This window comes from Thalassophryne amazonica, chromosome 7, assembly GCF_902500255.1.
Source record: "Thalassophryne amazonica chromosome 7, fThaAma1.1, whole genome shotgun sequence".
Classification (NCBI taxonomy): Eukaryota; Metazoa; Chordata; class Actinopteri; order Batrachoidiformes; family Batrachoididae; genus Thalassophryne; species Thalassophryne amazonica.
The window spans coordinates 29211203-29224398 of NC_047109.1; the positions used below are offsets into that span (position 1 = coordinate 29211203).

General features: G+C 41.3%; 1 protein-coding gene across 1 annotated transcript in view; it reads left to right on the forward strand.

The window, feature by feature from the left end:
* Nucleotides 1–301: 301 nt before the first annotated feature.
* Nucleotides 302–13196, forward strand: part of tsnare1 (T-SNARE Domain Containing 1) — a 426977-nt gene continuing 414082 nt past the window's right edge. Inside the window, exon 1 of the mRNA XM_034173593.1 lies at nucleotides 302–396. The gene's annotated coding sequence lies outside the window, so the exon portion shown is untranslated. The remainder of the gene's footprint in view (nucleotides 397–13196) is intronic.

A 13196-nucleotide genomic window follows, 5' to 3' on the forward strand; every position in this document is an offset into this window, starting at 1 on the left:
ACCCCTAAGTGAAACTAGCAACTGCAGCATTCTGTCCTTATCATTATTCCTTTTTTTGGAATTACAAAATAAATAAATTAATTAATTAATTCTTCCATCAGTCATTGTTCTCATTATTTTTTTTTCATATCCAATGGAATATATGAATGTGTCCTAATAATGATGATAATTTAGATAACTTACAGCTGGTAGTCACTCGAAATCATTTACACGTCTAATTCATTTTTCCTTTTTACCAGGATCCAAAAGATCAGTCTACTGACTACATTTCCCAGAGCTCTTTGCCAGACACTAATCTGTCATATGGTGGTCGAGGGTCATATGATGATTTTAGCCCAGGCTGAAGAGCTGTAATCTCAGCTGAATCATCCTCCTCACCACCCTCTCGGCGGAAAGGTAACGCTGCAGGAATCACTCTCTTTTCTCACTGTGTCTGTCAGATATGTTTTATGCTGCAGCAGAGGAGGAGAGAGGCGGATGGCACAGGGAGGAGGCAGGGACCAGGGGGATGGGAGGCCATAAGACATGTATCTGTCTTGGTTTGTGGAGACAAGGAAGCACAGATGTCTGCAGTGTGTGTATCTTTCTACTGCTCGTGTGTCGTCCATGTGGTGTGTTTTTGTATTGACACTACAGTGTGGGACAATTCAAATTGTGTAAATGCATAATTGTGCTTTTAAAGTGTTGAGGCTTATTGTTGTGTGAGTCAAACATGAAAAGATAAGGCCTGCTTTCTTTATTTGTCTATTGTTTCTTTATGTATGGACAACACAGGCATTGCTGCGTCCTGATTTTGGCCTCTGACACTCTTGACTGTGACCTCGGGTTTATGTTGCTTCTGTATAAGGCCTTAAAGCTAGTGTGTAGGATTTAGTGCATCTAGTGGTGAGGTTGCAGACTGCATGTGCCATCGTCAGTCACTGTTTTGTTTCCTTTTATGTTTTTGTTTTTTTGGTGATGGGGATTCATGCTCCCTTGCCTTCTATTTCCATAACGCAATATGTATTGTAAATGTATATTTTTTACGAAAACTGGGGTTCAAAGGTGTTAGCTTGCCTTTGCAACCAGCAGGCAGTATAGGGCATCAAAAACTGATGGATCATCTTTTTCCTTCAATCTTATGGCCACGCAGGAAAATTAAAACAGCGGAGTAAGTATGTAACTATATCAACATAGCGGCCAATAAGGGTGCTGCTCCCGCATTTATATATGGAAGGGCTGATTTTAAGCTTATGAACTAGGGCTGGGTATCGATTCAAGTTTCAAGAATAGATTTAATTCTGATTCTTAAGATTCATTATCTTAAGATTATTTTGATCCAATTCGATCCAATATCAATTTGGGTTAGTGTTATTAAAACCGTTTTTTTTTTTGAGCTGTTACCTGATTGTCTATTTATGCAACATATTAATACTAGTATTATATTGACATTTAACACCAAATTAATGAAGTATTGGTAGTTAGTAATGATTGCTACTGGTGAAAATGACAAGGACCAATTCCCCTACCAGAATGATAGACAAGTACAGATCCAGGGCAGCCAAAAGAGGGTGCCAGAGGTCTCTTCACAAAGTTCATTGCTCCTAAACCAGATTTCTACACTCTTCTGTGTTTTGGTCTGATGCCTAGTTTCTTTTGAGTTTAAAGTAAGACTGTAACAAAGATTAAAAAAAAAAACTATGGCTTTACGTCACAAAATTTGGCCCTCAAAATGCAGGCAATAGTGCTTAAAGAGGGTTATACTTAAAAGTTTGTATTGTATGCCCCCCCCGCCAACAATATTCCCGCCTGCAGTGATCGCTGCTCCACAATGGGAAAAGTTCTCAGCAGCTATTGTCCTGCACTGGGGAGAAGTCCTCCTGCAGGATAACTTTTCTCCTGCAGCAGGAGAATGCAGCTATAGGACATTTTTCTCCTGCAGGAGACCTTTTCCCATAGTGCCGCAGTGAGCACTGGGGAAAATGTTTTCCCACAGTCCACACCAGAGAACCTTCATGCGCTGCCCCACGGAAAAGGCACATTATGAGGAATGGGAAAAAAAAAAAATCAAACTACTGTGTGAAACAGTAGATAATTCTCTTTTCTTGCCTGCAACAACATACAAGAGTTCCAGGAGTCACAACTGACATCTTTGCGGACCTGCTGCTTCTGATTTAGAAGCAACGGTTTCCACAATCAATGTAGAGAAATGATCATTTTCCTATTACCCACACTACAGCGTAATGGCCCAACTGCAGTGTAATTTTTTTTTCAGGCAGCTCGCAAGAACATGATATACAGTGTGTGTGTGTGTGTGTATATATATATATATATATATATATATATATATATTATATATTATAGTATATATATAGATATACACTCAACACTTTGGTTTTGCTCCCATTTTGTATGAGATGAACTCAAAGATCTAAAACTTTTTCCACATACGCAATATCCACCATTTCCACTCAAATATTGTTCACAAAACCAGTCTAAATCTGTGATAGTGAGCACTTCTCCTTTGCTGAGATAATCCATCCCACCTCACAGGTGTGCCATACCAAGATGCTGATTAGACACCATGATTAGTGCACAGGTGTGCCTTAGACTGCCCACAATAAAGGCCACTCTGAAAGGTGCAGTTTATCACACAGCACAATGCCACAGATGTTGCAAGATTTGAGGGAGCGTGCAACTGGCATGCTGACAGCAGGAATGTCAACCAGAGCTGTTGCTCGTGTATTGAATGTTCATTTCTCTACCATAAGCCGTCTCCAAAGGCGTTTCAGACAATTTGGCAGTACATCCAACCAGCCTCACAACCGCAGACCACGTGTAACCACACCAGCCCAGGACCTCCACATTCAGCATGTTCACCTCCAAGATCGTCTGAGACCAGCCACTCGGACAGCTGCTGAAACAATCGGTTTGCATAACCAAAGAATTTCTGCACAAACTGTCAGAAACCATCTCAGGGAAGCTCATCTGCATGCTCGTCATCCTCATCGGGGTCTCGACCTGACTCCAGTTCGTCGTCGTAACTGACTTGAGTGGGCAAATGCTCACATTCGCCGGCGTTTGGCACGTTGGAGAGGTGTTCTCTTCACGGATGAATCCCGGTTCACACTGTTCAGGGCAGATGGCAGACAGCGTGTGTGGTGTCGTGTGGGTGAGTGGTTTTCTGGTGTCAGTGTTGTGGATCGAGTGGTCCATGGTGGCGATGGGGTTATGGTATGGGCAGGCGTCTGTTATGGATGAAGAACACAGGTGCATTTTATTGATGGCATTTTGAATGCACAGAGATACCGTGACAAGATCCTGAGGCCCATTGTTGTGCCATACATCCAAGAACATCACCTCATGTTGCAGCAGGATAATGCATGGCCCCATGTTGCAAGGATCTGTACACAATTCTTGGAAACTGAAAATGTCCCAGTTCTTGCATGGCCGGCATACTCACCGGACATGTCACCCATTGAGCATGTTTGGGATGCTCTGGACCGGCGTATATGACAGCGTGTACCAGTTCCTGCCACTATCCAGCAACTTTGCACAGCCATTGAAGAGGAGTGGACTAACATTCCACAGGCCACAATTGACAACCTGATCAACTCTATGCGAAGGAGATGTGTTGCACTGCATGAGGCAAATGGTGGTCACACCAGATACTGACTGGTATCCCCCCCAATAAAACAAAACCGCACCTTTCAGAGTGGCCTTTTATTGTGGACAGTCTAAGGCACACCTGTGCACTAATCATGGTGTCTAATCAGCATCTTGGTATGGCACACCTGTGAGGTGGGATGGATTATCTCAGCAAAGGAGAAGTGCTCACTATCACAGATTTAGACTGGTTTGTGAACAATATTTGAGGGAAATGGTGATATTGCGTATGTGGAAAAAGTTTTAGATCTTTGAGTTCATCTCATACAAAATGGGAGCAAAACCAAAAGTGTTGAGTTATATTTTTGTTGAGTGTATATATAATATACCGATCTTTGGATTATTGATCGATCTGTGGGAATTAAAATGAGAAGTGATTTAAAACTGGCGAATCAATCTTTTCAACCTAGCACTCTTATGAACACGTACTGATTTGTTGTTGTAAGTAACTATGCAGTAATCAACAGATAGTTATGAATGGTAAATTATATTTTGCTTAATTAACACCCCAGCTCCTACACACTTCTGTCAAGATTCGGCCCATTCAGTGTCCTGGTCATGGTTCTATTGCCTTACCCTACTTCTGTTTTTGAATGTCTGTTTGTAGTCTCTGTTTATCTTTCATCTTCAGTGTTTTCTCATCTGGTTATGTTCCTTTTGTTTTTGATTGCTTTCTCTGTTTATCATTTATTCTCTGTTGTGTAATGATTTTTTGCATTATCTGTATTCCATAAGTCTCTGGTTTTGTTTTCAGTTCATTATTTATTTTCTAGTTAGCCAGTAGTCAAGTATCACCTTTTATTCTTTAGCCATCATGAGTTCCTTTCTAGTTTTTTTTTCCCCATTCTGTTTCTTTTCATTGTTTAATCATGAGTTGAATCACTTGTTGTTTTGTATTTCTCATTTGTTGTATATCTGTTAATCATATCTTTGCCATTGTGAGTTCTACTTAGTCTTTGCTTTTTATTTTCTTATTGCATTTGCATTCTGCCTTTCATGTTAGTTGTGGTTGTAATTCCCTTTATGCTTTAGCCATGTGGTGAGTTCTGTTCTTAGTTCTGTTCTTAGTCTCTGCTTTTTATTTTCTGGTTCCTGTCACATGAGCAATTTAGTCTATGGTTTTCTGTTCTTTTTATCTCTGTTGCTTGTGGGTGGTGTCACTTGCACTTAGTTGTTTTGTCTGTCATGCCCACCTGTTGTTCCTGTCTTGTCAGGCCACGCCTCTTCCTGAACCTTCCCTGCACCTGCTTCTCATCTGGCCCTGATTACTCCCTCTGTATTTAAGCTGTCACTGCCTGTCTGTCCCCTGCCAGTTTGAAGTCTTTTCACATCCTTGCACCCTTGTCACAGTCTTGGTTGCCTCATTTTTTTGACCTCTCTTGTTTTCGCCGATCTTGGTTTTTGAACCACAAATCTGCCTCTCGTCTACCTGCTACTGCCGCCCCGTGGCATTACTGTGTACCATACCATTGCCTGTTTTTTGATAGACTTTTATTGCCACTACTCCTCTGTCTGTGAGTCTACATCATGTGTTCTATGACCTTTTGTGCCACACCACATTGAGCCATTACAACTTCAGCTTAACCTAATTGATGATGAAGTTGTTGAACAAGTTTACTGCTGAAGGTGACAGGTAATCTTACTGTTTTCCAGTGGCATGCAAAATTCTTTGATTTTTGTCAGTTTAAATAGTTATTTTCAGTTGCTTTGATAATCAACTAATAATTTAACAGACAATACTGTAAAAGAGCCCGTGATGGACACATGTAAGCCTCTTCGTATAGTTCCCGATCTGATGTATCACAGATCGGCTGTTATTGTTGTTAAAGTTATGGGACAAAAACTTCACTGAGTCTCAAAAATCACTGATTATGTGGAAGAAATCCCGTGAGAGCTGTGTCATTAGTAAGCTCAGCAGTGCTCAGGCAGATTTGAGATGCACAATGCATGATGGGAAAAGGACAGATTCAGAGTGGTCATAAATATTCAACTCTTGAGGAAGATATTTTGGTGTAAAAAACAAAAAAACAAAAAACAAAACAAAAACAACATTGTCTTTGGTCAGTCCAATAAATCACTCATGGGAACTTTGGCACAGCTTTGTGGTGTCACAGTTAGTTTTAATATGAGTGTTGCATCACAGCGCAGGGTGATCCTGTACAGCTGCATCTTGACTGGATAAAGATTCACAATAAATGATGGACAAAAACCAATAGCTGGTCTGAATGCCTGAAGCAACATGTTTCCCAGTGAAGAGAAGCCAGATATTGTTCATCTCTAATGAGGAGACTACAGCTAAAAGTATAGCAGTCAGTGCAGGGCCTGTATAGTTCCAGATGGATCACGATATTGTGGTAAAGTGTCAATTACCACACAACCATAATCACCTTAAACCGTAATTTGGGATGCACAATGGCAATAGTAGCATCTGGTGCTGGTTTGGAGACTGCCTCATGTAATTATAGTTGTGTTATTTACGGTAATAAACCTTGGGGTGAATGGACAGGAAGGTGGAAGAGAGAAATCAGTGATTTGGAAATATTTTAAAGTCCGGAGGACACGACATCCATGATTTCCAAAAACAATTTGAAATGTGGACTCATCAGACCACAGCACACTTTTCCACTTTGCGTCTGTCCATTTCAAATGAGCTCGGCCCAGAGAAGGCGCCGGCGTTTCTGGATGTTGTTGATGTATGGCTTTCGCTTTTCATGGTAGAGTTTTAACTTGCACTTGTAGATGTAGCGACAAACTGTTAATTGACAATGGTTTTCTGAAGAGTTCCTGAGTCAACGCGGTAAGATCCTTTACACAATGATGTCAGTTTTTAATGCAGTGCCGCCTGAGGGATCAAAGATTATGGGTATTCAGTGTTGGTTTTGGGCCTTGCCGCTTACGTGTAGAAAGTTCTCCCGATTCTCTGAATCTTCTGATTATATTATGGACTGTAGATGATGGAATCCCTAAATTCCTTCCAAGTGAACATCGAGAAACGTTGTTCTTAAACTGCTGGACTATTTTTTTTCACGCAGTTGTTCACAAAGTGGTGATTCTTGCCCCATCTTTGCTTGTTGAACGGCTGAGCTTTTTTGGGGTTGCTCTTTTATACCTAATCATGACACTCACCTGTTTCCAATTAACCTGTTGACCTATGGAATGCTCCAAACAGGTGTTCTTTGAGCATTCATCAACTTTCCCAGTCTTTTGTGGCCCTTTCCCAGCTTTTTGAAATGTGTTGCAGGCATCCATTTCAAATGAGTAAATATTTGCATAAAAACAAAAAAAGTCTGTCAGTTTGAACATTAAATATCTTGTCTTTGTGGTGTATTCAATTGGATATAGGTTGAAGAGGATTTGCAAATTATTATACTCTGTTTTTATTTGTGCCTCTTCATTTTATGGTTCCTTTAGGGCAGGGTTCGGCAACCTTTGAGACATTGAGTGCCAATTTCAAATTTTAGGGTCGATGAGTGTGCCACTATCAACAATAATGGTAAAAATGACACAAACTACAGGAATACGTTCAACAAATTCAAAGCAAACAGCAACGTATTTAACTAATCAGTGTGGGCTGAGACTAAAATGAATCATAGGCTATGTCTCAGTTAATATATCTTGTCTACCAGTCAGTGTGATCCCTGTCCTTGCTTTTCTTGGCTGAGCTTTTTTATCTGGGGTTCGTAGTTTGTCACTTTTAATTGTAAACATGCCTCAGAATGGTCCGTTATCAAACGGCTGCGGATGGGGCTGAGCACACTTTTCATGTGCAAAAATACCTGCTCACACAGGTATGTTGAGCAGTTCACAGGAAACATTTATTTCTGTATGTATTTATTTATTTATGTTCATTGTTAGTTGCTTTATATATTCTGTTGTGTTTCTATTCAGGTTCTTTTTGTCTTTCTCTAAAATTATATATAATGAGTATATATTGTATATAATAATCATTATTATTAATATATAAACAAAAATACACTCAACAAAAATATAAATACAACACTTTTGGTTTTGCTCCCATTTTGTATGAGATGAACTCAAAGATCTAAAACTTTTTCCACATACACAATATCACCATTTCCCTCAAATATTGTTCACAAACCAGTCTAAATCTGTGATAGTGAGCACTTCTCCTTTGCTGAGATAATCCATCCCCCTCACAGGTGTGCCATATCAAGATGCTGATTAGACACCATGATTAGTGCACAGGTGTGCCTTAGACTGTCCACAATAAAAGGCCACTCTGAAAGGTGCAGTTTTGTTTTATTGGGGGGATACCAGTCAGTATCTGGTGTGACCACCATTTGCCTCATGCAGTGCAACACATCTCCTTTGCATAGAGTTGATCAGGTTGTCAATTGTGGCCTGTGGAATGTTGGTCCACTCCTCTTCAATGGCTGTGCGAAGTTGCTGGATATTGGCAGGAACTGGTACACGCTGTCGTATACGCCGGTCCAGAGCATCCCAAACATGCTCAATGGGTGACATGTCCGGTGAGTATGCCGGCCATGCAAGAACTGGGACATTTTCAACTTCCAAGAATTGTGTACAGATCCTTGCAACATGGGGCCGTGCATTATCCTGCTACAACATGAGGTGATGTTCTTAGATGTATGGCACAACAGTGGGCCTCAGGATCTCGTCACGGTATCTCTGTGCATTCAAAATGCCATCAATAAAATGCACCTGTGTTCTTCGTCCATAACAGATGCCTGTCCATACCATAACCCCACTGCCACCATGGGCCACTTGATCCACAACATTGACATCAGAAAACCGCTCACCCATACAACGCAACACACGCTGTCTGCCATCTACCCTGGACAGTGTGAACCGGGATTCATCCATGAAGAGAACATCTCTCCAACGTGCCAAACGCCAGCGAATGTGAGCATTTGCCCACTCAAGTCGGTTACGACGACGAACTGGAGTCAGGTCGAGACCCCGATGAGGACGACGAGCATGCAGATGAGCTTCCCTGAGATGGTTTCTGACAGTTTGTGCAGAATTCTTTGGTTATGCAAACCGATTGTTTCAGCAGCTGTCCGAGTGGCTGGTCTCAGATGATCTTGGAGGTGAACATGCTGGATGTGGAGGTCCTGGGCTGGTGTGGTTACACGTGGTCTGCGGTTGTGAGGCTGGTTGGATGTACTGCCAAATTCTCTGAAACACCTTTGGAGACGGCTTATGGTAGAGAAATGAACATTCAATACACGAGCAACAGCTCTGGTTGACATTCCTGCTGTCAGCATGCCAATTGCACGCTCCCTCAAATCTTGCAACATCTGTGGCATTGTGCTGTGTGATAAAACTGCACCTTTCAGAGTGGCCTTTTATTGTGGGCAGTCTAAGGCACACCTGTGCACTAACCATGGTGTCTAATCAGCATCTTGATATGGCACACCTGTGAGGTGGGATGGATTATCTCAGCAAAGGAGAAGTGCTCACTATCACAGATTTAGACTGGTTTGTGAACAATATTTGAGGGAAATGGTGATATTGTGTATGTGGAAAAAGTTTTAGATCTTTGAGTTCATCTCATACAAAATGGGAGCAAAACCAAAAGTGTTGCATTTATATTTTTGTTGAGTGTATGTATGTATGTATATGTGTGTGTGTGTATATATATATATATATATATATATATATATATATATATATATATATATATATATATATATATATATATATATATATATATATATATATATACGAGGGCTGTCAATAAAGTATAGGTCTTTTTTATTTTTTTTCAAAAACTATATGGATTTCATTCATATGTTTTTACGTCAGACATGCTTGAACCCTCGTGCGCATGCGTGACGGTGACGTCATTCGCCTGTGAGCACTCCTTGTGGGAGGAGTCGTCTAGCCCCTCGTCTGAATTTCTTTGTCTGAGAAGTTGCTGAGAGACTGGCGCTTTGTTTGATCAAAACTTTTTCTAAACCTGTGAGACACATCGAAGTGGACACGGTTCAAAAAATTAAGCTGGTTTTCAGTGAAAATTTTAATGGCTGATGAGAGATTTTGAGGTGATACTGTCGCTTTAAGGACTTCCCACGGTGCGAGACGTCGCGCAGCGCTCTCAGGCGCCGTCGTCAGCCTGTTTCAAGCTGAAAACCTCCACATTTCAGGCTCTATTAATCCAGGACGTCGTGAGAGAACAGAGAAGTTTCAGAAGAAGTCGGTTTCAGCATTTTATCCGGATATTCCTCTGTTAAAGGAGATTTTTTAATGAAAGACGTGCGGCGGCACAGGAAAAACACCTCCGTGTTGATAACCATTTGTAAAATCCAGGCGGCTTTTGATGGCTTTCAGTGGAGTGAGTATATGAGAAATTGTTTAACAGCTGGACATGTTCCAACTTGTCCTTAAGGCTTCCAACGGAGGTGTTTTTCCTGTGGCGGAACATCGCGGCGGCTGCGAGCCGACGCTGCAATCCGCCCGCACGTCTTGCATTTAAAAAAAATCTCCTTTAGCAGTGGAATATCCGGCTAAAATGCTGAAACCGACTTCTTCTGAAACTTCTCTGTTCTCTCACGACGTCCTGGATCAATAGAGCCTGAAATGTGGAGGTTTTCAGCTTGAAACAGGCTGACGACGGCGCCTGAGAGCGCTGCGCGACGTCTCGCACCGTGGGAAGTCCTTAAAGCGACAGTATCCCCTCAAAATCTCTCATCAGCCGTTAAAATTTTCACTGAAAACCAGCTTAATTTTTCGAACCGTGTCCACTTCGATGTGTCTCACAGGTTTAGAAAAGATTATGATCAAACAAAGCGCCAGTCTCTCAGCAACTTCTCAGACAAAGGAATTCCGACGAGGGGCTGGACGACTCCTCCCACAAGGAGTGCTCACAGGCGAATGACGTCACCGACAGGCATGGAAAAACTCACGCATGCGCACGAGGGTTCAAGCATGTCTGACGTAAAAACATAGGAATGAAATCCATATAGTTTTTGAAAAAAAATAAAAAGGAGCTATACTTTATTGACAGACCTCGTATGTATATATATATATATATATATATATATATATATATATATATATATATATATAGTATTGTGAAAATGGTTCGAAAAATTTAAGACATCATAAAAGCATTAAAAATGATAAAATGATAAAAACCTTAAAACAGTTCATAAACGATAGTCAATAGGAAAATTGTGTTCTATTTAGGTGCCATATTTCAGTATATAGCTCGTGTAACCTCTGCGAAATGTCCCCTGCTTTGACTGAAACTCTCTGAGCTGGTCAGAGTGTTGGTAACAGCCAGTTTATTTCTCACCATCCCTGCATTGGTGAACAAAGGCACTTCTCCGTTTCATGGTAAATCCTCCGTTGCACTGAGGATTACCCATAATTAATATTCTGTAAAATACATTGGCATTGTGATCGCATAGTGGATTTAGCATTCATGGAGTTAAAAATGAAAATAAAATACAATCTCATAAATTTACTTTATATAAAGCAACCAATTAAAATAAAAATATAGTTTTCACTTCAGGACTTTGACTGTTAGCTTTTTTAAAACATTTTTCATAGAGAGCAAATTAGTATATAAAACAGTACAAAAATATTTAACAAATCACTTGATAAATTTCCCACTCATGGACTACACACTAACATACCTGCATTGGTGAACAAAGGCACTTAATTCAGTCATTGGATAACAGCTCATTCTCCGTCTGGAAAGATGGTACCATGTGGGTGTTAGCTAGCTATGCTAACCGGCAATAAAATATCTAAAACGATCTCTTGACTTCACTAAAACATGGTGAAAATACTGTCAAATAAACAAGATTCAACCAAAGAAAACCATCTTAGCTCCAGCAACGTTTGCAATTAAGATTAATTTATCCACAGGCAATCAGAGACATGTTACCTCATGGTGAATCCTCCGTTGCACTGAGGATTACCCATAATCCTTTGCCTTTATTACCCGATGCAGTTACCACGTTCCAACAGTAGATGGCGTAGTTTGTCCATTTAGCAGGATTTTACCTGAACTATTTAACTGTTACACTCGCACCACAATATGAGTTGCATAACCTCAAAATCTATCTATCTGTCCTTCTTTGTCATCACTGTGTCCCATGGTTCTTGAAATGGAGCAATATCTCTACCTGCTGGACATTTACCACCAATACAATAGAATTAATGCAGGTACAAGAGACTTTCCCCAAGGGCTCTAGTATATGCATGTGTATATTCTTTCTTGCAGTCACGTGGATAGTAGAAAGGTCTTGGGAGTTTAACAAACCAGTCTAACATGTTTTGTGGACTTGGAAAAGGCATATGACCAGGTCTCTTGAGGTGTCCTGTTGTGTGTCGCTGTGGGAGTATGTGATACTCCTGTCTTTATATGACCAAAGTAGGAGCTGTGTTTGCATTCGCAGCATTAAATCAGACCTGTTCTTAGTGGGTGCTGAACTCCGTCAGAGCTTCCCCTCATCACCACTCCTGTTTGTGATGTTCATGGATGGGATTTCAAAGTGTGCTAAGAGACCTGAGGATGTCCAGCTGGGTGACCTCAGAGTTGCATATCTGCTTTTTGGAAATAATGGCTTCTGGTCTGTTGGTTTCACTGGGCTGTAACCTCTGATGCATACTTAACAGGTTTGAGAATGAGAGTCACACCGACTGGGATGACAATCAGCACTATCAAATCTGAGACCATGGTCCTCTGTCGGAAAAGGGTGGACTTTGGGTCAGGGGAGAGTTCTTGTTCACTACTGGGGAAAGTTGGAACATAAGATTGATAGATGGATTGGGGCGGGGTCTGATGCTTTACAGACGTTGTACCAGACTGTCGTGATGAAGAAGGAACTGACCCAGAAAGCAAAACTCTTAATTTACCAGTGCATTTATGCTCCTGTCCTCATCTGTGGTCGTGAACTTTAGATCATGACCAAAAAATAAGGTCCCGTATACAAGCGGTGGAAGTCAGATTCCTCCGTCGGGTATCTGGGCTTGCAGTCCTGGACAGGGTGACAAACCAAACTATCTGGGAGGGACTGTGATTTGAGTCACTGCTTCTTTGCATTGAAATGAGCCAGCTGAGGTGGTTTGGGCATCTGGTTAGGATGCCCCTGGTCACCTCCATAGGGAGGTCTTCCAGGCACAAACAAGTGGGAGGAGTCTCTAGGGAAAACCCAGGACATGCTGGAGGGATTATATTTCTCACCTGGTTGGAGACCAACTCGGGATCCCCGGGAAGAGTTACAGGACTTGGCCGAGGATAGGGTAGTATGGGATGTGCTGCTTGATCTGCTGCTGACATGGCAACCTGGTGTTGCAGACCGAACGGTCCCCCTAAAAATCGATGATGACGCAGTTCATGGATAAACACCTCATTTCTGCTTCAAACTGCACACTAAACATCTTCTATCTCAGTGACAGATATCTGAAGCTTTAGCACAACAGTCATTTCCACATAAATTCAGCATTATTTCATCATAAAAGGTGGCTGAAGTGATCAGAGCACCGTGGGTAAACGAGCTGCTAGCTGATGCGTTCACTGCACGGTGGACATTTTAAAGTGTCGTGGAATTTTG